This window comes from Lithobates pipiens, unplaced genomic scaffold (assembly GCF_037356315.1).
Source record: "Lithobates pipiens isolate NorthernLeopardFrog02 unplaced genomic scaffold, aLitPip1_a1.2 Scaffold_25, whole genome shotgun sequence".
In the NCBI taxonomy this organism is placed as follows: Eukaryota; Metazoa; Chordata; class Amphibia; order Anura; family Ranidae; genus Lithobates; species Lithobates pipiens.
In genome coordinates, this window is record NW_027507787.1 from 213,046,955 (window position 1) to 213,072,720 (window position 25,766).

A 25,766-nucleotide genomic window follows, 5' to 3' on the forward strand; every position below is an offset into this window, starting at 1 on the left:
CACACCATCCCTGTGCTGTGCTGATTTTCACCTGGGGGTTCTTATTATGAGGGGCTCCCACCATCCCTGTGCTGTGCTGACTTCCTCCTGGGGCTGCTTACGGTGCTGCTGTCAGTGCTGCATATCACGGTGCTGGTGTGAGTGCTTAATGTCACGCTTCTGATGTCAGTGCTCTCTGTCACGGTGCTGCTGTCAGTGCAGTATATCACGGTGCTGATGTCAGTGCTGTATGTCACGCTTCTGATGTCAGTGCTGTATGTCACGGTGCTGCTGTCAGTGCTGTATATCACGGTGCTGATGTCAGTGCTGTATGTCACGCTTCTGATGTCAGTGCTCTCTATCACGGTGCTGTTGTCAGATACCTCTATCACGGTGCATGTGTCATTGCTGTATGTCACGCTGCTGGTGATCATCTCCTGCACCCTCTTCTCTGCCTACCCTGGTCCCTGACCTTCCCTCTCCTCCATTGCCTTCATGCGCTCCACAGTCCTGAATTGTCAGAACAATTTTCCATATAAAAAAAGAATGCTTGTAGTTATCGATCCCAAATTCACCCCATACATGTGTTATGTCATTGGCCATGTGGTGGGACTATGTTTGCCCACCTAATAATTATCCTGTGGCAGCAAATTCGACCTAAAGGTTTGAAACGTTCGCCTCCCATTGAAGTCAATGGGGTCCGCCGCGAACATTCGGTTTCGCGAACGGTCGGCCCTGTTCGCGGTCCGCGTTCGCGAAACGTCCCGTCGGAAGTTCGTCCATCACTACTCAGGATGACCTCTCTACTGCCTTGTAACCAGAAACCTGCTGCCGTGTGATCTGTTACACTGTGAGTACCATCCTGTCTACTTTCCTTTCCTGTAATGTGCTACCCGTGTGGACCTGAGTTAAGGTGAAGCCACACAAGACCTTCCTGTTCTGCTTTCCCTCCTGCATTGTGCTATCTGCATGGACCTGAGTTAAGGCCAAGCCACACAAGACCTTCCTGTTGTGTTTCCCTTCAAGTAATGTGCTACTGATAATGGAGCTGAGGTGAGGCCAGGCCACACAAGACTACTCTTTCCCCAGAACCCTGTGATCTCCTACCAGAGGCCGCCGCTATGCCCCACCCCCACCCGTGATGTGTGGCATGTGTCCACTCCGAGCTGTGGCCAGGTGCACAGGACATGCCTCCTGCCTCCCCAGACCTAGAAGCCTCCTTTACCATCCTGTTATTTGTTATTTTTTGCGTCAGATTTCTGCCCCATCACCCTGGACTCCTTGCTGTATTCTGTTGCTGTTTGCTCTTGCTGTGAATAGATCTTTGCCCTGTAGCTCCATGGATTTAAGTTTTTGATGTTCCATATCTGTGGTCTCTAGCTACATCTGTGGCTGCTATCACTGTGATTCTCGACTTTTCAAAGCCGTTCAATGCAGCTGCTTAGTGCCCCTGGACTCTCTATTTGGATTTCTGGATTGATAATTCAATTCCTTGCACAGGATTCTTATGCCGCGTACACACGGTTGGAGAATCCGTCAGAATGCGTCTTATTGGACCGTGTCGTCAGATAATCTGACTGTGTGTGGTATGCATCGGACTGATTCCGTCCGAATCTCTGTCGGACCCAATTTTGCAACATGTTGGAAATATTTACCGTCCAACTGGGCCAGTCGGACGTAATCCGATCACGTGTAGAGAATTTTGATCGGACCAAGTGCCACGCATGCTCAGATCAAATTCCTACATCAAAGCTACTGGCTACTAGCCTGAATCTAGTCCCATCGTAACGAAATTACGTCATCACGTTCTGAAAGATCGGATTTTTCGACAACTTAGTTCGACCGTGTGTATGCAACAGTTTCGGACACAATCCGTCAGACTAAATCTGACGGACAAAATCCGACGGATTTGGTTGGCAGAATCTCCGACCGTGTGTACAGGGGCTTACAGGGGTCTTATCTATCAAGGAATTCACAATGCACCGCATATTAAATTGCATATAATCTGACCTGTGTTTTTTAAAATTGTGAATGCATTATAATACTTTAACCACTTCTGGACCGCCGCACGCCAATATACATTCTTACTTTGAAGAGGAATATCATTGTTATAGCAGCAGCTAGCTGTCATAACCCCGGTATCCTCTTCTTCAACCGGCGGTCTGCTTTCTGCTAAGAGTGGTCTCTGCAGCGGATTTGCTGCAAGATCACATTTATTGGCGGTGGGAGAGGAGCCCCCCTCCCGCCGCACTCCGGTGCCCTCCGTCGCTTACTGGAGCCATTGGCAGCAGCGGAAGCAATCGGAACTTCACACTCGCTGGGTATGGAGATGAGTCAGGGGAAGTTGGCCCCCACCCATCTCCATAACATTGCAAGCTATGTCAGTTTAAAAAAAAAATGTATTGCAGTTTTGTGTAAATATGAGATCTGAGGTCTTTTTAACCCCAGATCTCATATTTAAGAGGTCCTGTCTTGCTTTTTTCTATTATAAGTGATGTTTACATTCCTTGTAATAGGAATAAAAGTGGCACAATTTTTTTTTTTTAAACAGTGTAAAAACAAAAAATAAAAGGTAAAATAAATAAGAAAAAATGAATACATTTTTAAACACGTCCGTCCCGCCGAGCTCATGCACAGAAGCGAATGTGTATCTGAGTAGTGCTCACATATGAAAACGTTGTTCAAACCACACATGTGAGGTATCGGTAGAGAGAGAACAATAATTCTAGCCCTAGAACTCCTCTGCAAGTTAAAACATGCAGCCTGTAGAAATTTTTAAACGTCGCCTATGGAGATTTTTAAGGGTAAAAGTTTGTCGCCATTCCACAAGCGGGCGCAATTTTGCAGCGTGACATGTTGTGTATCAATTTGCTCAGCGTAACATTATATTTCACAATATTAAAAAAATTGGGCTAACTTTACTGTTGTCTTATTTTTTCATTCAAAAAAGTGTATTTTTTCCAAAGTGCTCTTGTAAGACCGCTGTGCAAATACGGTGACAGAAAGTATTGCAACGACCGCCATTTTATTCTCTAGGGTGTTTAGAAAAAAAACTGTATAATGTTTGGGGGGTTCTAAGTAATTTTCTAGCAAAAAAAAAAACCTGTTTTTAACTTGTAAACAACACATCTCAAAAAGAGGCTCGGTCCTTAAGTGGTTACTAAAAGATTTCTGTTTGCAATATTTTTGTTATTATATAATAATATAATATAATGCAATATAATATAATAAAGCACGCCCATCTCTTTTATTGGTCTGTGCCTTTTACAGGCCAAGTAGCCATAGTCAGGGATATGTCCTGACATGAACTTTTGTCAATTATTCGGAAAAGAGCCTACTTTCACTTTCTACCCAGCCAGATTTCAAGATATTCAAACGTGTTCTATAGGTTGTAATCATCAGCAAGGTAAGGAAAATAGGCAACATAAAGCTTATTTAGTATTAATACATTAAAAAGATTTTTCATCAAACTTGACACTTAGATATCCAATTAACACAGCATGCACCATAATCCCTAGACAGACACTGGAAGAGTGAAATTCCCCCCCACCCATTGAAAGAATGGATAGATTACATAAACTTCATATCCACAGAACATAAAGCAAAATAGATATTACATAATATGTGTGGACAACATTCAGAGGGACTGATCCCTATAAGATCTGGTTCACACCTATGCATTTTTTAGTGCATTTTCAGTTTTGCAGAAACACATTTAACTTGGTTTCCTATGAGTCACGTTCACATCTATGCATTTTATGAAAAGGGCCAGGGACTTTTTTTCTGGTTTATTCATGATTATATTCATTTGTCCAATTACATTTGCTCCCCTGAAAATGGGGGGACTGTGTGTAAAAATGGTTGCAGTTCCTAAAATTTGTACTTGATATTTAGCAGTGGACAGTGTCAGTAAGGCAGATATTGGTATTAGTAGGGAAGTGGACGGTGTCTGTATTTTTTTTTTAATTATATTTTTGTATTTTTTTTTACAATATTTTTAGGACCCCCGTTAGTAGGCTTTGGGGAAATATCAGGGATCCAAACAGGGGTAATCTCGGCCATATAGGACGATTAGGATTTGCCCAGGCCAAGCACAGTAGTCATGTGATCGGCTGATCTTTCTTGTTCCTCCCTCTACCTCCCTCCTGGCGTAAAGACCCTGTTAAAGGGATGTCGGGACTGGACAGGGAGGGATTAAGCAGACTGTGTCATGTTTTCAAACTGTTTGCCTAATTTACAATAAAAGACTAGAACTTGGATCTGGGTGTGGGATTTACTAAACATCTGGATATGGAAGGATACGGAATCCTACCTTGCACCTGTTCCCCTTTTGGAGAGAGGAGCGATGGGGTTGAGCAGGTATACAGTTTATTCTTTGACAGATGTAGTTACTGCTAGGGGTGGGCCATACGGACCCCTGTTCGGTTCGCACCAGAACTTTCGAATACCGCAAATCTTCGGACCCGAAGATCGAACCCCATTAAAGTCAATGGGACCCGAACGTCAAAAATCAAAAGTGCCCATTTTGAAGGCTTATATGCAAGTAATTGGGCATTCAATGGTTATAGGGGTCCGGGTCCTGCCCTGGAGGATATGTATCAATAAAAAAAAGTTTGTGAAAAATGTAATTTTATGAGCAGTGATTTTTTTTTATTTTTAAAGTGAAAGCATAAAAATGAAAAATTCCTTCCAATATAGTACCTGGGGGGCTCCTTAGTCTACCTGTAAAGTGGCAGATCTGTAACATGTCGATTGCAGCAATATTTGCATTTATAAAGCCAAAAAAAATGACATTTTCCCTGCAAGCTGCATTTATTTTGATCAGCAACAGCTGGGGAGCCAGTGTGTATGAGGAGGCCACAATGTAGTGTACTGGAAAAAAAGATTAGAGATTTTTTTGGATACATTCTGGTAATATGCACTGGTCTAGTGATATTCACCTGTCAAACAGGTGCAGAAAAATTATTCTTTGGGTGTCGAGGACACCTTAGTACTGTAACCCCATAGAGGTGCTCTTGATGAAGGCAAAAAAAATTGCAATGATATCCACTTATTAAACAGGTGCAGAAAAATTGGTCTTTGGGTGTTAATTGTGCCCATGAAACCTATACCAAAAACATTCTTTCAGATGAAATGATTGCACACCCACAAAGCTAGGCAGCCTCAAAGTCCTGCAGAGATTCCACATCCTAAAAAGACTTAATCAGTGACATTGGCATCAGGGGCTTCATAGCTGGTAATCCAGGACTGATTCATTTTTATAAACGTCAAACGGTCCATGGAGTCTGTGGACAGACACATTCTATGATCAGTAACAAAACCTCTTGCAGCATTGAATGCCATTCTGAAAGCACGCTGGATGCAAGGCAGCCCAAGAACTCAATAGCATACTGGGCAAGTTCTGGCCAGTGGACCATTAGCTGGAAAGCTCTCCAGCTCTGATTTGGGCCAGAGGTAATCATCCACAATGTGATGCAGACACTGCCGATGGGATGTGGAAGCTGACAGCCCTGGGCGGCGAGTACTAAAAATATTCCGAAATGCCTCACTTAGGCAGACACCTTCTCCAACGCTTCTTTCTTGACCAACAAAAGACTCAAAACTAAGTTTTCCACAACACTGTAACCTATTGGAGTCAGGAAAAACGCTCAATAAAATCCTCTTTAACGTGTCCTCAAGAGATTTTATCTTCTGCACTCTGTGGGGACGGGATGAGTTCTGAGACCTTCTCCTTATAACGATGGTCAAGGAGGGTTGCCAACCAGTAATCATCCTTCTCCTTTATGCCACGTATTCTTGGGTCTATTCGCAGGCTTTGATGCATGCGGTTGCCCATGCACTTTAAATTTACCAAGGCTTGAGAAGCAGACTCCTCACTCATTATGACAGCATCTGGAACTTCCTCCCTCTAGCCACATACTACTCCCAAGGGTCCTGGGGTTGGAAAGCCATCGCTTACAGATTGACACATGTCTTCCTCTTCTTTGAAGCCTATGAAAGTGCCAGGATCCTCCTCCTCATCCTCCTACCCTCTCTCCTCCTGTCTGTTCTGTGACATAGGAATGATGGTGTCTGGATAAAGTGGGCCTTGAAAGGAAAGGAAGTCCTCCTCTTTTTCCTGCTGCTCTGCCTCCAATGCCCTGTCCATAATGCCATGCAGAGTCTGCTCCAGCAGGAACACAACAGGGATTGTGTCACTGATGCATGCAGATTGTGTCCCGGCTCACCATTCTTGTGGCTGCCTCAAATGGTGACAATAAAGTGCATGCAACCTTAATGATCAGCCATTGGCATGGGGAAAAAAACAGAGGTGGCCTGAGCCTGTCCTCGTGCCGTATTCACACAGGTACTCATTGACGGCCCTCTGCTACCCCTCTGCTACATGCATAGCCGTTGCAGCATTGAAAAAATCGAGTTCCACCTGGTGGGCATGTCACAAATCAGGCTGTTTATGGGCAAGTGGATTTCCCGCTGAATTTCAGCCAACCGAGCACTGGCTGTGTATACACCCTCTGAAATGACTACAGACTCTTCTGGCCAGCTTTAGCACATCTTGCAACCCTGGGTACGTATTTAGGAAAAACTGCACCACCAAATTGAAGACGTGCCAGGCATGGCACATGTGTCAACTTTCCCTGTCTAAGGGCGGACAGGAGGTGAGCCATTATCACACACCACCATTCCTAACTCCAGCTGGCTTGGTGTGAACCCCCTCTGGTCCTGTCCCTGCAGAGCTGCAAGAATGTCTGCTCCGGTGTGGTTCCTGTCCTCTAAAAACACCAGCTGAAGCACTGCATGGCACCTTTTAGCCTGACTCTGGGAATAGCCCTTTGAATGCTTAGGGGGTACCAGATGTTCATAGGACAATTCTGCAGAGGAGGGCATGGAGGTGGTGGAGGAGGAGGGGGTAGAGCTCACTGGTCTGGCATCATCACCACCAGCTGTATGGAGACATGGGGGCACAACAAGCTGCAGCACCGAGCCCTGTCCTCCATCCTTTCGAGTTGCAAGCAGCGTTACCCAGTGTGCTGTGAACAAAATATATCATCCCTGCCCATGCTTGCTGGACCACGTGTCAGCAGTAAGGTGGATTTTACGGCTGACTGCCTTGCCCAACGATGTCAGAACATTCCCTTCCACGTGATGGTAGAGAGATGGAATGGCCTTACGTGAAAAGTAGTAGCGAATGGGAATGTGTCATTGTGGCAGGTTCCACTAATTCAGGGAAGGTGGCAGAATCCATAAGGCTGAAAGGCAGAAGTTGGAGAGCCAACAGCTTTGACAAGCTTGCATTTAGACACGGGGCATGTGGGTGGCAGAGACTGTTTTTTGTTTTGTTTTTTTGCTGCAGCAGATGGGGTAGAGAAATTTGCCGGCTACAGTCTACAGCTGGGGGTGTGCTGCTGGCAGATGTGCTGCTAGGACCTGGGACACCCTGTGCTATATCATCTGCTATATCGTCATCCCTGTCAGTGGAGGCTGCTGAGAGGTAATGACTCTGTATAGCAGGGGCAGACTAAACTGGATGAGGAGGAGGAGTGACAGATTTGTGCCCCTTTTGTGTGGCTTTTAGGTGCTCTTGCCAACGGGCTGAGTGATTAGACATTAACTGCCTTGTTAAGCATGTGGTACCCAAATGGTTGGTGTTTCTGCTGAAGATGTGCTGAAAAAGGCCCAGACAGCTGAGCTTTGGGGAGTGGACCGGGAGATAACAGCTGCAGAACGTGATGGAATATGGTAGCTGCTCTCTACTCTTTCTTGATTTCGGCCTCCTTGGGGTTGTGCTGCCTCACCTTCAGCTTCCTCCTCTGCTCTATCTGTCACCCAAGTCGCATCAGTGTCCTCATCATCATCTCCATCTCCTCCATCTTCATCATTACCACTGGAGACAACTTAGCAATACGCTGCGGCTTGGGGAACATGAATACCAATTTGTCTACCAGTGTTCCTCCCTCTCTCTAGGCTCATGTTCCTGTCATCCTCAACCTCAGAACCAACACCTGAATCTAGTCCCTAGGGATGGAATTGTTGGACCTTACCAGGCCATGTTTTCCTTAAAGTCCCTATCTTTTATAAATAAAATACCTGAATCTAGTAATGGCTGGGCATCATCACGGACAAGTGGCTGACGTTGTGGTCAAATAACTCAGCTGACTCCTCATGGCTGACGTTGGGGCTATGGCAGGAATAGATGTGGACAAGGAGGCAGGTTTATCCACTCTGGCAACTGCAGGGGACTGCACACTTGTCTCTGCTTGAGTGACAGAGGATGAGGAAGGTTTAGTAAGCCAGTCCACCACCTCCTCTGCATGCTGTGTCTGTATAGCATGGGCAAACTCACTAAACAGGGGAAATGATGCCCTGCCTGAGGACTGACCACAACGTCCACTTTTGCCTGTGGACACATTTGTTACTGGCCCCCTTACAGTGCCAAGGGAAAGTCTGCCTCTCTTTTTTGTCCTCCTAGACATTATTGGGAGGGAAGGGGCGGTGCTTATAAGCAAATGTAAAGAAGAAGTTGAAATCTGTACGTAGATGCACTTTAATTAATGTAAAGAGGTGTTTGGTGCACTTTAATTTGAGTACTTATACTACACAGACACACTCCATGGATGCACTATAATATACTGTAATATAATGCACCAAACGTACAGTGAAGCACAGAACTATATGTGACGTTAAACTGGTAGTAACGCACAGAGAACTATATGGCGTTAAACTGGCAGTAACGCACACAAAACTGTATGGCGTTAAACTGGCAGTAACGCAAACAGAACTATATGGCGTTAAACAACTGTCAGTAACGCACACAAAACTATATGGTGTTAAACTGGCAGTAATGCACACAGAACTATATGGCATTAAACTGGCAGTAACACACACAAAACTATATGGCGTTAAACTGGCAGTAATGCACACAGAAGTAAATGGCGTTAAACTGACAGTAATGCACACAGAACTATATGGCGTTAAACTGACAGTAATGCACACAGAACTATATGGCATTAAACTGGCAGTAACGTACACAGAACTATATGGCGTTAAACTGGCAGTAACGCACACAGAATTAAATGGCGTTAAACAGGAAGTAACACACAAAACTATATGGCATTAAACTGGCAGTAACGCACACAAACTTATATGGCGTTTAACTGGCAGTAACGCACACAAAACGATATAACGTTAAGCTGGCAGTAACGCACACAGAAGTAAATGGCGTTAAACTGGCAGTAACGCACACAGAAGTAAATGGCGTTAAACTGCCAGTAATGCACACAGGACTATATGGTGTTAAACTGGCAGTAACGTACACAGAACTATATGGCGTTAAACTGGCAGTAACGCACACAGAATTAAATGGCGTTAAACTGGAAGTAACACACAAAACTATATGACATTAAACTGGCAGTAACGCACACAAACTTATATAGCATTTAACTGGCAGTGCCGCACACAAAACGATATGGTGCTAAACTGGCAGTAACGTACACAGAACTATATGGCGTTAAACTGGCAGTAACGCACACAGAATTAAATGGCGTTAAACTGGAAGTAACACACAAAACTATATGACATTAAACTGGCAGTAACGCACACAAACTTATATAGCATTTAACTGGCAGTGCCGCACACAAAACGATATGGCGTTAAACTGGCAGTAATGCACACAAAACTATATGGCGTTAAACTGGCAGTAACGCACACAAAACTATATGGCGTTAAACTGGCAGTAACGCACACAGAAGTAAATGTCGTTAAACTGGCAGTAACGCAATCAAATAGACAGTATTCAACCATCACTACACTGACGCTATCGCTACTCTAGCTATACACTAATGTAAAGATTACTGATACAGTCTCAGTACACTACAGTGAAACTATCTGAGCTGCCCTACTCTAGCTGCACACTATGCAAAGCTGAATGATGGTCCTCCTCGCTACACTCACACTATCCCTAGACTGACACTAAACTAATATTCTATACTGACAATTGAAGTAAAATAGCACATTATAGCACACTAAATAATAGCACCGAACAGAGCCCTGTTCTATCTCTCTCCATGCCGAAATCACACTGAAAATGGCTGCCATTGAAAAAATACTTTTATACTGTGGGGCGGGAATGAGCCATGATTGGATAAAGTCATGATGACAGTGTCCAATCGTGACTCTGACAGTGCTCTCACTGTGCTCTCACTGCTTCAGCCAATCAGGGCTTGCAATGCATTGTTCAGCGCCGCAATGCATTGTGGTTGGTTCAGGGGGACGAACAAATGGTCGAACGGCCCGTTTGTCCAGATGTTCGCTGAACAACCGAACAGCGAAAGTTCGGCCCGAACTAATGCTCGGCCCAAACCGCTCGCCCATCCCTAGTTACTGCTCTCATCAGTTATAAACACAGAACACACACACATAAAAAGGTAGTTTAAAAGTTTGAAAATGTAACAAAAGACTTGGGCGCAGCTTTCTCCCCACGTACATTCACTTGAATCAGCTTTTCTGCACTGGTGCATCAAAACAACATTTAGGTAATGACATGACTACAGCTATCTTTTCAGTAATCAAAGTACTAATGTGAAACTATGTGGTTTATTTCAAATTACTTTCTTAATCCAATTTCAGCCAGTAGGGCTTGAAAAATACGAACTTGTAAAATGAACCAAGTATAACTAAAAGGATTAGCAGAGAACGACCAAAAAATAAATAAAAGTTGCATGTAAAAAGTATGAAATATTGATTCATATAATTATGGGAGGAGAAATAATGCAAAGAAAACATGTCCATTAAAAAACAGTGGCACCTGGGTTCAACAGATACAGTATCTGACTACATTCAGTAGACGTTATTTGTGGCAGCGGCAGCCCATAGGGATGTTCAGGCTTATTAAGGCATTACAAAAGAAAAGTGGTAATGTGCTAAATGTACAAAGTCCTGGCAATCAGTTTAAATCTTTTACTAGTTGGAAACAGTCAGAAGGGTGCAAATACTTGCTGATTGGTTGCTGTGGGTTATTGCACTTTATGTATTGCTCTTATTTAATAGGCATAGGCCCATTTAAAGGAACTAGGAGAATTACACAGTCTGACATTGCAAACCTCTCTCTTTGAAAACATTATTTGCTTGGCCTTTTGGCTTAGTTACAGTAGTAGCTTCAGTACTTTGAGCCACTGATAGGGATGAGCTTCGTGTTCGAGTCGAACATACGTTCGACTCGAACATTGGCTGTTCGTCCGTTCGGCGAAGTCCGAACATTTTGGTCCGTTCGCGAAATTCGTGTGGCGCTCACGGCCCACAATGCACTGCGATGGCGCAGTGCATTGCTGGCTCATGATTGGCCAAGCATGCACTGTGACCCCGCATGCTTGGCCAATCGCAGCGCCAGCAGCGAAGAGAGCCATGATTGGCCACAGGCAGGATGCCTGTGGCCAATCATAGATCAGGCTGTGTAGTGCACGTCCCACACTATATAAGGCCGCCAGCGCGGCGGCCTTGTGTAGTGTGTTGGCGTCTGAAGCAGTGGGTGTTCTGTGTACCTTCAACACAGTACACACCGATCGTTTTCGGCCGATTTTCGATCTTGCTGTTGTGTAGTGGTTATTGTCTGCGTGCCCTGACCGCAGTATACACCGCTATATTCACCTCACCTATATAGCTAGTGATCTATCTTTTATAATAGAGCTTGCAGTCAGTAGTGTTAGGAGATAGTGCGTGCTGTCTGCGTGCTCTGTACCCAGTACATACCGCTATATCCACCTACATAGCTGTTCTCTATTTGAGCCCACTTGCCATCTGCAGGAGTTATTGGAAGTTGTGTGTGCCTCCAGCACAGCACAGTATACATCTGTATATACCCCTTTATCTCTGGTGTTCTATAATAAAGGCATCTGCAGGAGTTAGTGGGTGTTGTGTGCCTCTAGCACAATATACACTACCCAACTGCTTTTTTACCCAACTCCCTTCAGGCCATTACCATGTCTGGAAGGCCAGCAAGGAGAGGCAGACAGGCGCGAGCCGATAAAAGAGGGCAAGCAGGCTCTGTGTCTAGAGACAACAGTGCTGGTCGTGGACGCGGTGCATTGTCATCAGCACGTGGCCATGGGACACGCTTGTCCTTCTTTTCGGCAGCTGGACATGTTGAACCGCAACATGCCAACGACTTGGTAGAGTGGATGACCAAGCCCTCTTCATCCTCCTCATCCTCTCTCACCCAGTCTCAGGGTAGTAGCAAAGCAGCTGCCAACGCATCGTCTTCCCTCCTCTCAATGTCATCATCAGTGACTCCTTCCCTAGACCCACCACGTCCTCCTGAGGAGTCTCCTGAACTCTTTGAGCACAGTGTTGGGTACATGCTCCAGGAGGTTGCCCAGTGTTTTGTGGGCTCTGATGATGACACTCAGCTAGAGGAAGGCAGTAGCGTGAGCGCAGAGAGAGGGGATGCTCAAGAAGGACAGCAATCTGGCAGTCATGTTCCACAAGCTGCAGCATACTGCCAGGTTTGCTACAGCGATGAAGAGGGAGGGGATGATGAGGGCACTGACTCCACGTGGGTGCCTGGAAGGAGAGAGGAGGAGGAGGAGGAGGAGGAGGAGGCACATGTCCAACGAGGCAGGATGCCCTCCGGGGGCCAGCTTAGGGGCAGCACACCGACTGAATCACACCGCAGAGCTCCGCCTGTGCAGAACGCTGCCTCTGCGCGTTATTCTAAAAGTTCTTTGGTGTGGGCCTTTTTTGAGACGAGTGTATCAGATCGCACCGCTGCTATTTGCAACATATATAGAGTCTCAAGCGTATCTCACGTGGCCAAAACATCAGCCGCTTGGGCACCACATGCTTGACCAGACATATGTTGACCTGCCATGCAGCTCGTTGGCAAGCGTACCTCAAAGACCCACACGAAAGAACAAAGCGGACCTCTCCTTGCTCCTCATCAGCTGGCATCTCCAACCCCACTAGACCTTCAGTCCTCTCTGAAACCTGCTCTGAGAGGAATGAAGGTGTAGAATTAGGTGTGTCACAGCCAAGTGCTTCCGGGAACTCTGCTAGCGGTACACCCACGTCCGATTATAGCAGGCAAATGTCCCTGCCCCAGCTGCTGGACCGGCGAAAGAAGTTCACTCCCAGCCATCCACATGCCCAGCGGTTGAATGCTAGCTTGGCTAAATTGCTAGCACTTCAACTGCTGCCTTTTCAGTTGGTAGACTCGGCCCCCTTCCGTGAGTTTGTACAATGTGCGGTTCCTCAGTGGCAGGTCCCCAAACGCCACTTTTTCTCACGGAAGGCGATTCCGGCTCTCTACCGGCATGTGGAAGGCAATGTCCTTGCCTCGCTGGACAGGGCGGTCAGTGGTAAGGTGCATATTACCGCTGACTCATGGTCCAGCAGGCATGGACAGGGACGTTACCTGTCTTTCACGGCCCATTGGGTCACTCTTCTGGCAGCTGGGAAGGATGCAGGACAAGGTGCAGTAGTGTTGGAGGTTGTTCCGCCACCACGCCTCCAAAATGCTACTATTGGTTGTGACACACCTCTCTCCTCCACCCCCTCCTCTTCTTCTTCCTCCATGGCCTCTTCCAGTGCTCTGTCCTCAGAACCAGCGGTGCTCCGTAGGCGTTCCAGGGGCTACGCAAGTACGCAGGCAAAACGATGCCATGCCGTGCTTGCGCTGGTTTGTTTGGGGGACAGGAGCCACACTGGGGCGGATGTTTTGTCAGCTCTGCAGGGGCAGGCCGAGAGGTGGTTGACGCCATGCCAGCTTAAGCCAGGAATGGTGGTTTGCGACAATGGCACCAACCTCCTCTCCGCCCTCCGACAGGGACAACTGACCCATGTGCCCTGTGTAGCTCACGTCCTTAACCTGGTGGTGCAGCGGTTCTTGGGCAGGTACCCCCGGCTTACAGGATGTCCTGAAGCAGGCCAGGAAAGTCTGTGTGCATTTCCGCCGATCATTTAATGCCTGTGCTCGGCTGGCTGAGCTCCAAAAGGAGTTGAACCTGCCCAAGAACCGCCTTATATGTGACATGCCCACCAGATGGAACTCAACATTGGCCATGCTGCAGCGGCTGCACACACAGCAGAGGGCCATCAATGAGTACCTGTGCGACTACGGCACCAGGACAGGGTCAGGGGAGCTTGGTTTTTTCTCACCACGCCAGTGGGGCATGATCAGGGATGCATGCACTGTCCTGTCACCGTTTGAGGAGGCCACAAGGATGGTGAGCAGTGACAGTGCATGCATCAGTGACACTGTACCTCTTGTCCACCTCTTGGAGCATACGCTGCGTGAAATAATGGACAGGGCACTTGAGGCAGAACAGAGGCAGGAAGAGGAGGACTTCCTTGCCTCTCAAGGCCCCCTTTATCCAGACAGTGTTCCTGCTGTGCCACCCATCACACAGGAAGAGGATGAGGAGGAGGAAGAGGAGGAGGAGGATGATTGTGTCAGCATGGAGGTGGAGGCTGGCACTCAGCATCAACATCAGCAGCAGCAGCAGTCTTGTAGGGATGATTTACAGTCCCAAGAAACACGTGGACTTGTACGTGGCTGGGAGGAGGTAGCTGCGGATCATGTTGTCCTTAGTGACCCAGAGGACTCCGGACCGAATGCCTCAGTTAACCTACGCTGCATGGCCTCCCTGATCCTGCAAAGCCTGCGGAAGGATCCTCGTATTCTTCGGATCAAGGAGAGGGACCATTACTGGCTGGCCACTCTCCTTGATCCACGGTACAAGGGTAAGGTTGCCGACCTTATCTTGCCATCGCAGAGGGAGCAGAGGATGAGACATCTCCGGGAGGCCTTGCAGAAAGGTCTGTGCAACGCGTTCCCAGAGACTGGGAGGTTACAAACTCCTGGTCCTGGACAACGTGTTGCTGAGGCATCAGTCAGAAGGAGCGGTGGAGAAGGTGGCCGTCTGACTGATGCTTTCAGACAATTTTTTAGTCCGCAGCCCCAAGGTACGATCGGTTCCAGCACCCATCGCCAGCGTCTGATTTACATGGTGCAGGAATACCTAGGGGCAAGGTCAGACTTGGACACCTTTCCCACCGAAAATCCTCTGGCTTACTGGGTCTTGAGGATGGATCACTGGCCAGAGCTTGCACAGTATGCAATTGAGCTACTGGCCTGTCCTGCATCCAGCGTTCTTTCGGAACGCACCTTCAGTGCTGCTGGTGGCTTTGTTACCGATCACAGGGTGCTCCTGTCCACCGAATCAGTTGATCGACTGACCTTCATCAAGATGAATCAGTCTTGGATCACCCACAGCTACCAAACACCTGAAGCTGATGTAACAGAATAATTTTTTTTGAAATATCGCATCCCTTCAAGACTGCCTATGCTGATGCTGAGTGACTGTCCTGTTATTTTGATTGTCTATCCTCTTCCTCCTCCGCTGATATGTTGAAAGAACTATTCTGGTTCTGGTTGATGCCATCAGCCCAATTTTTCTGCCCCTGTTTAAAAGGGGCGTTTAAGTACAATTTTTGATGCAATGCTTTGCAGCAGGGCTAATTCCTGCAATCAAACAAGAGTATATGGGAGAGGTTGCAGTGTGGTGGCACCAGCACCAGTGCCTAAGGCCCAATTTTTCTGCCCCTGTTTAACAGGGGCGTTTAATTACAATTTTTGATGCAATGCTTTGCAGCAGGGCTAATTCCTGCAATACAACTAGAGTATATGGCAGAGGTTGCAGTGTGGTGGCACCAGCACCAGTGCCTAAGGCCCAATTTTTCTGCCCCTGTTTAACAGGGGTGTTTAATTACAATTGTTGATGCAATGCTTTGCAGCAGGGCTAATTCCTGCAATAAAACTAGAGTATATGGCAGAGGTTGCAGTGTGGTGGCACCAGCACCAGTGCCTAAGGCCCAATTTTTCTGCCCCTGTTTAACAGGGGCGTTTAAGTACAATTTTTGATGCAATGCTTTGCAGCAGGGCTAATTCCTGCAATAAAACTAGAGTATATGGGAGAGGTTGCAGTGTGGTGGCACCAGCAGTAGTGCCTAAGGCCAAATTTTTCTGCCCCTGTTTAACAGGGACATGTAATTACAATTCTTGATATAATATTTCACAGGAGGGCCCCTTCCTGTGCCCACCCAGAGTAACGGTGAGGACTTATAGTGTTGTGGCACCAGCACCACAACCACCAAAGGTCAATTTTTCTACCACTGTTCAACAATGGCATGTAATTACAATTCTTGATATAATCGTTCACAGCAGGGCGCTCCAGCACCCACCAAGAGTCACTTTGAGGGCTTACAATGTTGTGGCAAAACCAACACCTTGTTCCGCCATTTCTGCAGAGCATATAGGGCAGGCCCCTACTTTCAAACATCCAATTTACAAACATCTCCTACTTACAAACGGAAGGAGACAACAGCAAGTGAGATGAAAAAAGATGGACGACAAAAAAAATTATACAGGGGTGATAACCCTTCCCTATGTTTTCCAAAAAGCTTAAAAATAGTTTTTTTGACTGGAGCTACACTTTAAAAATGTACCAGTTGAAAATTACAAACAGATTCAACTTAACAAAACAAATCTACACAGTCCCTGTCTTGTTTGCACCGCCTGTATACTGCTGTTCTGAGTATATAGGGCCTGGGGGCCACACGCATTTCCTTTTTTTAATATGGGTAGGGGGTTCCCCTTAATATGCGTACAAGACCCAAAGGGGCTGGTAATGGGCAGGGAGGGCTACCCATGCCATGTTTCTCAATGATTTTCAACCATATTGCAGGAACCAGATATAACATTAAAACCGCAAGCAGTTTTAAATGGTGTTATTTCCGTTTAATGTCATTTTGTGCAGGGACTGTTCTAAACACGGGAAACACGTGGCACTTCACAGGCATACTACAGACACCCCCCAGGCACCATATTTAAAGGAATATTTCACTTTTTTTTTTCACTTTAATCGTCATTAACCACTTGCTTACTGGGCACTTAAACACCCTTCCTGACCAGACCAATTTTCAGCTTTTGGTGCTCTCACACTTTGAATGACAATTACTCAGTCATGCAACACTGTACCCAAATGAATTTTGTGTCCTTTTTTCCCCACAAATAGAGCTTTCTTTTGGTGGTATTTGATCACCTCTGGGGTTTTTATTTTTTGCGCTATAAATGAAAAAAGACCGAAAATTTTGAAAAAAAACGCATATTTCTTTGTTTCTGTGATAAAATTTTGCAAATTATAATTTTTTTTTCATAAATTTTGGCCACAATTTATACTGCTACATATCTTTGGTAAAAATAACCCAAATTATTGGATATTATTTGGTCTTTGTGAAAGTTAGAGAGTCTACAAGCTGTGGTGCGGATCGCACAAAATTGATCACACCTGATGTACTGGTGGCCTATCTCATTTCTTGCAACCCGAACAAGTCAGGAAAGTACAAATACCCCCCAAATGACCCCTTTTTTGAAAGTAGACATTCCAAGGTATTTACTAAGATGCATGGTGAGGTTTTTGATGTTGTCATCTTTTTCCCACAATTCTTTGCAAAATGAAGATTTTATTTTTTTTTTCTCACAAAATTTTTAATGTAATAGGTTATTTCTCTCACATGGCATGTGTATACCACAAATGACACCCCAAAATACATTCTGCTACTCCTTCTGAGTATTACGATACCAAATGTGTGAGACTTTTACACAGCCTGGCCACATACAGAGGCCCAATATTGAAATAGCACCATCAGGCGTTCTAGGAGCATAAATTACACATTTCATTTCTCAACCACCTATTACAGTTTTGAAGGCCCTGGAGCACCAGGACAATGGAAATGCCCACAAAGTGACCCCATTTTGGAAAGCTAACACCCCAACGTATAATCTATGAGGCATATTGAGTCGTTTGAATGGTTCATTTTTTTTCCAAAAGTTTTGGGAAAATGTGGAAAAAAAATGAAAACACATTTTTTTTACGCAAAGTTGTCCATTTATAAGATATTTCCAACACATAGCATGTAAATAGCAAAAATGACACCCCAAAATACGTTCTACTACTCCTCCTGAGTATAACGATACCAAATGTGTGAGACTTTTACACAGCCTGGCCACATACAGAGGCCCAATATTGAAATAGCACCATCAGGCATTCTAGGAGCATAAATTACACATTTCATTTCTCAACCACCTATTACAGTTTTGAAGGCCCTGGAGCACCAGGACAATGGAAATGCCCACAACGTGACCCCATTTTGGAAAGCTAACACCCCAACGTATAATCTATGAGGCATATTGAGTCGTTTGAATGGTTCATTTTTTTTCCAGAAGTTTTGGGAAAATGTGGAAAAAAAATGAAAACGCATTTTTTTACGCAAAGTTGTCCATTTATAAGATATTTACAACACATAGCATGTACATAGCAAAAATGACACCCCAAAATACGTTCTACTACTCCTCCTGAGTATAACAATACCAAATGTGTGAGACTTTTACACAGCTTGGCCACATACAGAGGCCCAATATTGAAATAGCACCATCAGGCGTTCTAGGAGCATAAATTACACATCTTATTTCTCAACTACCTATTACAGTTTTGAAGGCCCTGTAGCACCAGGACAATGGAAATGCCCACAAAGTGACCCCATTTTGGAAAGCTAACACCCCAACGTATAATCTATGAGGCATATTGAGTCGTTTGAATGGTTCATTTTTTTTCCAGAAGTTTTGGGAAAATGTGGAAAAAAAATGAAAACGCATTTTTTTTACGCAAAGTTGTCCATTTATAAGATATTTACAACACATAGCATGTACATAGCAAAAATGACACCCCAAAATACATTCTACTACTCCTCCTGAGTATAACGATACCAAATGTGTGAGACTTTTACACAGCCTGGCCACATACAGAGGCCCAATATTGAAATAGCACCATTAGGCGTTCTAGGGGCATAAATTACACATCTCATTTCTCACCCACCTATTACAGTTTTGAAGGCCCTGGAGCACCAGGACAATGGAAATGCCCACAAAGTGACCCCATTTTGGAAAGCTAACACCCCAACGTATAATCTATGAGGCAGAGCTTGGCCACATACAGAGGCCCAACATGCAAGGAACACCATCAGGTGTTCCAGGGACACAGCATGCACATACCAAGAATTACACCCCAAAATACATTCTACTGAGAAAAGAGTAAACAAAAGATTACCTGTAGTTTTAGCAGCGCAGTTGTCCACAGGATGATAGCACTGGTCCAGGCAGCAGGCAGGGACTTGGTCAGCAAAAGTGAACACAATTTTCCAGGCAACAGGCAGGTATACTGTCCATAGTCAATATTGGCAGCAGGCAGGGATGCTGTCCATATAAAGTCCAAGGTCAGTGCAGGCAGAGATCGTCAGCATTGCCAAAATATTGGTCCTGGTAGTAGGCAGGAACATGGTCCATCCATGTGCTGTGGTCAGTTCATGCGACAGGCAGAGGCATGATGGTATAGGTCCTACAGGCAGCAGGCAGAAGTAGGGCCTTGTTCAGGACAGAATGGGGATAGGGGTAGAGGCTTCTCCCACCCAAATCTCTTTGAAGCCTCCGAGTCTCCAGACCCTAATCTAGGAATGAGAAAACAAAGGAAATTGTCTTCTTCATCCAAAAAAACTATTCTGGAGCCCCTCACATATGTGAGACCCCTGTTATGAATCCCACTAGTCCACAGAGGGTACAAGATCAGTCCAAGAGGCAGGCAAAAGGCATGGTCAAACAGTCCAGGGTCAGTTCCAGATCAGGCAGAGGTATGTACAGAATCAGTAGGCAGAAGCGTGGTCGAATAACAGTCCAGGGTCAGTTCCAGATCAGGCAGAGGCATAAACAGAATCAGTAGGCAGAAGCGTGGTCGAATAACAAGCCAGGGTCAGTTCCAGATCAGGCAGAGGCATAAACAGAATCAGTAGGCAGAAGCGTGGTCGAATAACAAGCCAGGGTCAGTTCCAGATCAGGCAGAGGTATGTACAAAATCAGTAGGCAGAAGCGTGGTCGAATAACAAGCCAGGGTCAGTTACAGAGCAAGCAGGGGCATAAGGGGTTTGAAGGTAAATGGCAGGAAGTGAGGGTTATGGTTACCATACTTCACTAATAATTCACTGAAGTATGGTAACGGCGGAAACAGTCACCTATGCAGAGGCCTGGTTGGGAAGGGCATTGGGCACAGTGATAAGTGGTGTCTCTTCTCACTCCTCGTTTGCTGCACACCCGACATTTTTTCTGATGTCTTCGGCCTGCTGGTCTGGGAGGGATTTTGTCAGGAAAGTGGCGTTCAGAGAGTCTGCTAATTACATCGGATCGAATGTTTTGTGGTGGGCCGTTGGGGTATATAAGGGCAGTGGTGATTTCCTCCTGGTAGCCAAGGAAGGGTATGGGTCTTTCTGTGGACTTACGATAAATGACATATGTGTTGTATATGGCCAAATTAAAGAAATAAATTGCAATTTTTTTATACCACTTGTATGTTCTTCTCGTGGCAAGATAGGGTTCGAGCATCTGGTCGTTCAAGTCGACACCCCCCATGAACATGTTGTACTCATGGATACAAGTGGGTTTTAGTATTGGGCCATCCCTCCTGGTGATCTCAACAAAAGTGTTGTTGTGGATCGAAGAAAGCATGTAGACATCCCTTCTGTCCCTCCACTTCACAGCCAAAATTTCCTCGTTCCGTAAACTCGCCGCTTCGCCTTTTCTTAGCCTTTTGTTGACGAGGCTTTGAGGAAAGCCCTTCCGGTTCGTTCTTACGGTGCCACATGCTGGAGTTTGCATTCTATGGAGGTTGCGGAACAGGGGTAAACTGGTATAAAAATTGTCCACATACAGATGGTAGCCTTTCTCCAGGAGTGGGTTTATGAGTTCCCAAACAACTTTTCCACTCGATCCGATGTATTCGGGGCAATTAGGGGGATGTAGCTGGGAGTCCTTCCCTTCGTATACCATGAAGGAATATGTATACGCTGTGGCTCGATCACACAACTTATACATCTTCACTCCATAGCGGGCCCTTTTGGAGGGAATAAATTGCTTTAGGCCCAGCCTGCCAGAAAATTTTATCAGGGACTCATCCACACATATGTGTTGGTCTGGGGTAAACAACTGGGGGAAAATCTGAGAAAAATAATTTATTAGTGGCCGAATTTTGTAAAGTTTATCAAAATGTGGGTTATTCCGGGGAAGGCACTGGGTATTGTCATTAAAGTGTAGGAATCTCATTATCGTTAGATATCTGGTCCGGGACATTATTGAGGAAAAGATGGGCATGTGATAGATGGGGCGGGATGAGCAATATGCACATATTTCATTTTTATTGTTTAGTCCCATACAAAATGTGAGGCCCAAAAAAATTTTAAACTCCTCCACTGTTAGGGCTCTCCACTTGTAGGGACGGGCATAAGAGGATGTTGGGTTGCTTTCAATAAATTGTTGGGCATATAGGTTGGACTGGACCACAATGGATTCAAGCATGTCCTCTGTAAAAATTAGGTGGAAAAAGTCCATCAGGGAAAAATTGTGTGTGTCCACCTGGACTCCTGGGTTGGCAGTGAAAGCGGGAACGTTGGCTTCTCCTGAGTTAGGAGGAAGCCACAAGGGGTTCTGGAGGGAATAGGGAAGGCTGGCATGGGACCTAACCCTTTGGGGCTGAGTTGACACCCCACTTGTACGTGGCCTTTGCCGAGGTACTGTGGTGCCGGTGGATGGCACTGGGTTGCCGGTGGATGGCTCTGCGGTGCTGGTGGATGGTACCGCCTCCTCACCAGTGCGCCTTCGTCTGACGGGCGGACTATCATCTTCCTCCTCTGAGGCTGTCATGGTACCGCTGCTGAGGACAGGCTCGTAGTCCACGTCAGAGTCACAATCTGAATATGAGGAGGAATCCGAAGCGGAAACCTCCCCGTTGCTCTCGTCGGCTGCAAGGATATCATATGCCTCCTCAGCTGAATATAATCTTTGTGACATTTTTATTGATCACAAATGGCACTGACAGGTGACGCTGATCTGGCAGATGACACTGACAGGTGACGCTGATTTGGCAGATGACACTGACAGGTGACGCTGATGTGGCAGGTGACACTGACAGGTGACGCTGATTTGGCAGATGACACTGACAGGTGACGCTGATGTGGCAGGTGACACTGACAGGTGACGCTGATCACAGGTGACACTGACGTGGCAGGTGGCACTGACAACACGTGGCACTGACAAATGGCACTGGAGGCAGATGGCACTGGAGGCAGATGGGGCTGACAGATGTCGCTGGCAGATGTCGCTGGCAGATGTCGCTGACAGATGTCGCTGACAGATGTCGCTGACAGATGGCACTGGGGCTGGCACTGGCAGATGGCACTGGCAGATGGTGCTGGCTATTTGCTCTGGCAAATGGGGCTGGCAGATGGCACTGCGGCTGGCAGATGGCGCTGGCAGGTGGCACTGGCAGGTGGCACTGGCACTGGCAGGTGGCACTGGCGGCACTGGCAGGTGGCACTGGTGGCACTGGCACTGGCGGCACTGGCACTGACGGCACTGGGGCTGACGGCACTGGGGCTGACGGCACTTCGGCTGAAGGATGGCACTGGCGTTGGCAGGTGGCACTGGCAGGTGGCACTGGCACTGGCAGGTGGCGCTGGCACTGGCGCTGGTAGGTGGCACTGGCACTGGCGGCACTGGCACTGGCGGCACTGGCGGCACTGGGGCTGATGGCACTGGGGCTGACGGCACTGGGGCTGAAGGATGGCACTGGCAGGTGGCACTGGCGCTGGCAGGTGGCGCTGGCACTGGCGCTGGTAGGTGGCACTGGCACTGGCGGCACTGGTGGCACTGGCGCTGACGGCACTGGCGCTGACGGCACTGGGGCTGACGGATGGCACTGTCGCTGGCAGGTGGCACTGTCGCTGGCAGGTGGCGCTGGCAGGTGACACTGGCGGCACTGGCACTGGGCTGACAGATGGCACTGGGCTGACAGATGGCACTGGCACTGGGGCTGACAGATGGCACTGGCACTGGGGCTGACAGATGGCACTGGGGCTGACAATTGGCACTGGGGCTGACAATTGGCACTGGGACTGACAATTTTCACTGGGACTCACACAGATACAATGTTGCACTCACAGATCGCTCTCCCTCCTCACACGCTGTCTCTGTGTGAGGAGGGAGAGACACGGCAATGGGAGATGATCTCATATGTTTACATTTGAGATCATCTCCTATTGGCAGCTTCGATCGCTCTGTGAACGGCCGCTTTGATTGGCCGTTCACGGTGATCTGTATTTGCCTGTCTCCGGGAGACACGGCGAATACAAAACTTCCGCGATGCGCGCCCCGGCGGCGCGCATTGCGGAAGTAAACACCAGGCCGTCCAGGGACGGCCAGGCGAAGGAAGCCGCCCGCTCTAAGGCCGTCATTCGGCCATAGGGCGGGTGGGAAGCGGTTAAAATCAGTGCTCCCGCCAAAACGGCCATTTTTAAAAACATTTTAGGCATTGGCCCATGTCCCCTGGGGCAGGAGCCAGGTCCCCAAACCCTTTTTAGGACAGTATCTTGCATATTAGCCGTTAAAATTAGCACTTTTCATTTCGAACGTTCGAGTCCCATAGACTTCAATGGGGTTCTAAAGTTCGTTCGAATTTGGGGTCCGTTCGAAAGTTCTGGTACGAACCGAAGGGTCTGACAGAGGATCCAGCATTCTCCTAATTCATTGAAAACAAAGTGTAAACTAAAACTATTTTTACTTCTGCCTGAGTTTCTTTTAGAAAGATTTAATCTTAAAGAAGTATTAAACCCCAAACCAAAAATGTGATATATTGCAGCTTACCAATTATTATGGTAGATGTGGTGGCTGCATTCGTGTTCTTTTTTCTTATTTTTTTCCCCTCACCTAGTGATTTGGCCTGAATGGAAGAGCATTAAAGACATCTTTGGACAGCAGCATTGTCAGTCTGGGGGGAGCGTAATGCCGTGTTTTAGTAAATCAACCCCACTGAGTCATATGACCTTTTTGATGAAAAAAGAAAAGCTGAAGGTTTCCAGGGAGGAGGGAATGAGCTGATTAGGGTGTGAAGCATTAAGCCCTAAGTTGAACTTTAAATTCAATGTAACCTCTAACCCAGGGGTCTCCAAAGTTTCCAAAGGAAAGGCGAGTTTACTATCCTGTACACTTTGTGGGAGGCCAGACTGTGACCAGTGGCAGTAGTAACTGTCCCGGCATCAGTGAAAGACTTGGTGATAAGTGTGAGTATATCAATTACATATTGGCTGTGGTCAGTAGGAGTAAGAATAGTGTCCATTCATTGGTATTATTGAGAGAAAAAGTGCTCCATTGTAGGTGTCAGTAGAAGAGTGGATTGGTGTCAGTTGGAGGAATAGTACTCTATCATTGGTGTCAGTGGAAGGAATGGCCCCTCATCATAGGTGTCAGTGAGAGGAATAGTGCCCCATTGTAGATGTCAGTAGAAGAGTTAAAGGAATGGTCCCTCATCATTGGTGTCAGATGGAGGAATAGTACTCTAGCTTTGGTGTCGGTGAAAGGAATGGTCTTTTATCATTGGTGTCAGTTGGAGGAATAGTGCTCCATCATTGGTGTCAGTGGCAGGAATGGTCCCTCATCATTGGTGTCAGTGAGAGGAATAGTGCCCCATTGTTGGTGTCAGTGGAAGAGTGGAAGGAATGGTCCCCCATAATTGATGTCAGTTGGAGGAATAATACTGTATCATCGGTGTCAATGGAAGGAATGGTCCCTCATCATTGGTGTCAGCAAGAGGAATAGTGCCCCATTGTTGTTGTCAGTGGAAGAGTGAAAGGAATGGTCCCTCATCATTGGTGTCAGTGGGGAGGGGGATTATGCCCCACTGTTGGTGTCAGTGGAAGGGATGGTGCCTTAGGCCGCGTACACACGGGCGGATTGTCTGCCCAACTAAGTTCGTCAGACAATCCGACAGACAGTCCGTTCAACTTTTGAATGAACGGACTTGACCACACACGATGAACAGACAGTCCGCTGAAAGCTTGCGCGATGACGTGTACAGCACGTACGACGGGACTAGAAATACGACGTCCAATACACTGCAATGCAACCTTCGGCGTGTAAATCCTTTCTGAGCATGCGCCATACTTAGTCCGTCCAACTTGCCTACTCACGAGCGGACTGTCTGCTGAAACCAAGTTTGGACGGACAAAATTACGGAAATTCCGAAAGACTAAGGCCGCGTACACACGGGCGGATTGTCTGCCCAACTAAGTTCGGCAGACAATCCGACAGACAGTCCGTTCAAAATTAGCATGAACGGACTTGACCACACACGATGAGCAGACAGTCCGCTGAAAGCGTGCGTGATGACGTGAACAGCACGTACGACGGGACTAGAAAAGCGACGTCCTATACACTGCAATGCAACCTTCGGCCGTGTAAATCCTTTCTGAGCATGCGCCATACTTAGTCCGTCCAACTTGCCTACACACGAGCGGACTGTCCGCTGAAACCAAGTTTGGACGGACAAAACGAAGTTTGAACGGACTGTCCACTGAAAAAGTCCGCTGAAGCCCACACACGAGCGGATTGTCTGCTGAAACACTGTTCAGCGGACTAAGTTGGGCAGACAATCCGCCCGTGTGTACGCGGCCTTAGTCCGTCAGACTGTCAGCTGAAACAGTCCGCTGAAGCCCACACACGAGCGGATTGTCCGCTGAAACACGGTTCAGCGGACTAAGTTGGGCAGACAATCCGCCCGTGTGAACGCGGCCTTATTGTTGATGTCACTGGGGGGAATAGTGCCTTAAATCAGTGTGAAGAATTGCCCACACAAGGGCCAGATAAA

At 46.9% G+C, this 25,766-nt stretch overlaps 1 protein-coding gene across 1 annotated transcript in view; it reads left to right on the forward strand.

Annotated features, from left to right (window-relative positions):
* The first annotated feature begins 3,318 nt into the window (after positions 1–3,318).
* The window catches only part of MGMT (O-6-methylguanine-DNA methyltransferase), a 785,996-nt gene continuing 763,548 nt past the window's right edge, over positions 3,319–25,766 (forward strand). The window contains exon 1 of the mRNA XM_077455517.1: positions 3,319–3,385. The gene's annotated coding sequence lies outside the window, so the exon portion shown is untranslated. The remainder of the gene's footprint in view (positions 3,386–25,766) is intronic.